This window comes from Numida meleagris, unplaced genomic scaffold, assembly GCF_002078875.1.
Source record: "Numida meleagris isolate 19003 breed g44 Domestic line unplaced genomic scaffold, NumMel1.0 unplaced_Scaffold467, whole genome shotgun sequence".
Taxonomy (NCBI): Eukaryota; Metazoa; Chordata; class Aves; order Galliformes; family Numididae; genus Numida; species Numida meleagris.
The window spans coordinates 23,030-27,420 of record NW_018364683.1 but is presented as its reverse complement, the minus strand read 5'-3'; the positions used below and the strand labels follow the sequence as shown (position 1 = coordinate 27,420).

General features: G+C 51.6%; 1 pseudogene; it reads left to right on the top strand.

The window, feature by feature from the left end:
* Positions 1-2,467: 2,467 nt before the first annotated feature.
* On the top strand, positions 2,468-4,385 carry LOC110391713 (annotated as a pseudogene).
* Positions 4,386-4,391: the final 6 nt, after the last annotated feature.

Sequence of the window (4,391 nt, the reverse complement as noted above, 5' to 3'; positions counted from 1 at the left end):
TATACAGTGAGTGGTGCATCCATCCGTTCATGCCCCTACCATTCAGAGAGAAGAGTGTCATACAGGACAGACTCTGATGTCTTCCACCAGTCCAGGTAGATGCAAAGTGAAGTCATCTCAGAATCTACAGGTAGATGCAAAGTGCAGTCATCTCAGAATCTACAGGTAGATGCAAAGTGCAGTCATCTCAGAATCTACACTCCAGGCAGTGTACCAACCCCTCAACCTTCTTTTGGCCTACCAGCAGACCACACTGATGACATCTCACCATGACCTTTCAAGACACATGCCTGATGCCGACCTTGCAGGTAGACACGTCCAAGTTACGTGCCCATCATGTGGTAACGTGCAAGGGATATGGAAAGCCATACCCAAGGCCTCTTCCTGAATGCAGGCAATCAGCTTCTCAGGCAGAAGGGATCTCTCAGTCAAGCTGCCGAGCAGCTGCCTTCTGCTGGCTTGCCAGAGACATGAGAACGACCCTTAGTTGCCTTCCTAAAGGTACAGACCTCAGCCCTGAATGAAAGGCTGTCCTATTGGCTACTACGGAAAGAATGTCTTCCAAGGCCCTTTGCCAGCTATGCTCCTGCTGCTGGTCTGTCAACTCCAGAGACAGAAATAACCTCTCAAACATCATCTCAGACACAAGTTTGCTACAAGATGGTGAGTTCTGTTTGCACAAGTGACCTCACAGCAATGCACCTCCCCATCCCACTCCTTTTGGCCCAGGGCCTGATCAGATAAAGGTAAGCTTTTAAAATGAGATGTATCAAAGAACGTTCAACCAATGGTTCAAGTCCTGCTTGACCACCCTAGTGGCTTTCTATGATGGTACCACCGCATCAGCGGACAAAGGAGGAGTCACCGATGCCATCTATGTGGATTTCAGGAAATCCTTTGGCATGGCACCTCACAACATCGTTCTCTCCAAACTGGATAGTGATGGATTTGACGGGCGGACTGTTTGATGGACGAAGAACTGTCTGCAGGACTGAAAGCACAGAGTGGTGGTCAATGGCTCAATGTCTGGATGGAGATCGGTGCCTCACAGATCAGTGCAGGGACTAGTACTCCTTAAGATCTTCCCCAGTGACATCCACGGTGAGATTGAGTGCACCCAAATCAAGTTTGTGGATGGCACCAAGCTGTGTGGTGTTGTCGTGGTTTGATGATTGTTGTTATCGGTATTCCACATCATCCCATCACGTAGTGCACTGGGTCCTTCCAGCTTGTGCAAAGGGCAAACCTCTCCATGGAACTCTCTTTGCTCAGGGACCTGGGTCCACTTGGTGAGTGATGCAGAAAAATGGGGATGTTCCATGTGCAACACAAGGGAAGTTGATGTTGGGGCGTGCAGTCAGTAATTCCATGTACATATGTGTGTGTGGGCTTAATGTATGTTAATAATTGTTTGCATATATGTATTAAGCGTGAGGGAGTGATGTGGAATAAGGGGTGGAATGTCATGGTTTGATGACTTTTGTTATCGGCATTCCACATCATCCCACCATGCAGTGCACTGGTAGTCTCAGAAGAGAAGCAATGTACTACAGCTCCCAGAAATCTGTGCCGTTCCATTTCCATTTTCCGGTCAGCGGGAAAGATAAAACTGACAGCAAGTCATGAGACTTTCTCTTTATGCTCCCTGGCAGATTAGAGTAAGAACCTTGGCCCCTTCCCCTGAGCTGAGCCCCCTCCACCAACAAGCGCTGCTGTTGCAGCTGCTTTTATCACTTCGGTTCTAGGTTGGGGGATCCTGAAGGACAGCACCATGACTGCCACCTGCCCCACTCCCACCCCTGAACTGCTGCTGTTCTCAGGGACAACTTCGAAGAGTCCCTAGGAGGTTCTCAATTCCTTAGCGGAGGAAAAAGTGGAGGAAGCCGATGTTGCCTTGGACTGGGGACTTGTCTGAGCATCCTGGAACACAGTGAGACCCTTTTCCACTGACAATCGTGGTTCCTGGGAGGAAGCTGTACATGATGACGTGGTCTCCCCTCAGTCTCCTCTTGCCTAGGATGAGCAAACCAAGTGACTTCAGCCGTCCCTCATACTTCTCTCTTCTGGACACCTCACCATTTTCATAGCCCCCATATAGATGCTCCCCAATAGTTCGATGTCCTTCTGAAATTATGGCACCCAAACTGCACCCAGTGCTTGAGGTGAGGCTGTACCAGCACAGGGCAGAGCGGGACAATCCCTTCCCTTACCCAGCGGCAGTGCTGGCCCTGGCGCACCCCAGGGTACGGTTGGCTCTTTTGGCTGTCAGGGCAAAATGCTGCCTCATGCTCAACTTGACATCGATCAGAACCCACAGATCCCTTTCCCAGAGCTACTCCCCAGCCCTTCAGCCCCCAGCCTGTACACAGAGACAAGGTTGCCCCATCCCAGGTGCAGAATCTAACACTTGCTGTTGTTAAAGTTCATGCAGCTGGTGACTGCTCAGCTCTTAATTTCCCTCTTCAAGGCCTCTCCACAGTCTTCAGGCAAACTGCAGGCAGNAGCCCTGGATCCCAGCTGTGCACAGCCCAGAGGTCGTGGCAGAAGACATTTGCCCAGGTGAGGTGGTGGAGGGAAGGAGGAGGTGGGGGCCGGCAAAAGTCATCTGTGGCTGGGCTACATGTGGGGCACGGTGTGCTATTTCTGAATGTCCTGTGTCATCCAGCAGGAGGTGGGTTCACAAATAGAAAGGAGGATCTGCAGAAAGGTGGTGTGGCCGAAAGGCATTGGGGTAGTGTCTCTGTGGAGGAAATGTGAAGGGATGTCCGTGGGGGCCTGGAGCAAGGAGAGCACTTGAAGAAGGCACTGGGAAACCATCCAGGAAAGAGAGTGAGGAACGCGCTGGGCTGCAGCACAGGTCAGGAGCTGCTGGAAGACGTAAGGAGTAAGGAAGAGTGCCAGAAGAAAAGGCAGAATCGGTGTGATGAGTCTGGGAAAAGCTACAAGAGGTATTCCAGCAGTGTTAACCATGAAAGTATTTGGTCTGGGGAGAGTCTATGGAAGTGTTGTGATTGTGCAAAGAGCTTCAGAAGGAGTTCTGACCTCATTGTCCATCAGCATATGCACAGAGGAGGGAACTGCTTTAAATGCCCAGAGTGTGATAAGGGCTTCAGTAGCTGTTCCAGCCTCATCCGCCACCAGCTTGTCCACACAGGAGAGAGACCCTACAAGTGTGCTGAGTGTGGGAAGGGCTTCAAAAGCAGAAGTGAACTCATTCGCCACCAGGGCATCCACACAGGAGAGAGACCCTACACATGCCGTGAGTGTGGGAAGGGCTTCAAAAGCAGGGCTATACTTATCTGCCACCAGCGTGTCCACACAGGAGAGAGACCCTACAAGTGCGCTGAGTGTGGGAAGGGATTCAAAAGCTGTGCTGAACTCATTCGCCACCAGCGCATCCACACAGGAGACAGACCCTACAAGTGCCCTGCGTGTCGGAAGGGCTTCAAAACAAGTACCCATCTCATCCGCCACCAGCGCATCCACACAGGAGAGAGACCCTACAAGTGCAATGAGTGTGGGAACGGCTTCAGCAGACGTTCCCACCTCATCCGCCACCAGCGCATCCACACAGGAGAGAGACCCTACAAGTGCCCTGAGTGTGCGAAGAGCTTCAGACGCAGAACTGTACTCATCCGCCACCAGCGCATCCACACAGAAGAGAGACCATACACATGCTCTGAGTGTGGGAAGGACTTCAGCAGACGTTCCCACCTCATCATCCAGCAGCACATCCACACGGGAGAGAGATCCTACAAGTGCCCTGAGTGTGGGAAGGGTTTTAGAAGCCGTTCTTCCCTCTACTCCCACAAGCACATCCACACAGGAGGCACATTGTAGCAGTGCCCTGAGTATGTGAGAAGCTTCACAAGCACTTCCAGCCTCGTTACCTACCTGCACATCCTCCCAGTACGCAGAGCCTGCAAGTGCTCCCAACAGCATGCACCTTTCCCTGACAGTGAATGCATGGTTTCATCGAACGGAGTTGTGGTGTAGAGAGCAGGCAGCTCTTGGTGTAAAGAATATGTGTCCCAGTGGGCGTTCACTTGAAGATAGCACCGTGAGCCCAGCAGGGAATAGTGCATGTGAGTGAGAGCAGAGAAATATCAACTCTGGCCATGTTCAGGCACCTGACCTTGGTTGTAGGGCAGACACGATCCCTCCAATTCCCTTGCTTATTCTGCATGTATCTGATGAAATTCTACTTCCAGTTTCCTCTCTCTTGCTTCCTCTCTTCGTCCACTACCTGTAGAATGGCTGCTTGGTGGCTTTTGGAGTCAATGGTGAATTACCATGAGCACAGCGGTAAGAGGACGGACGTGCTGTTTCTCCTGAGGAACAAAATGTGGGTACCCTGACAACCAGCTGCTGCCCCTGGTAACAAAAGGGAC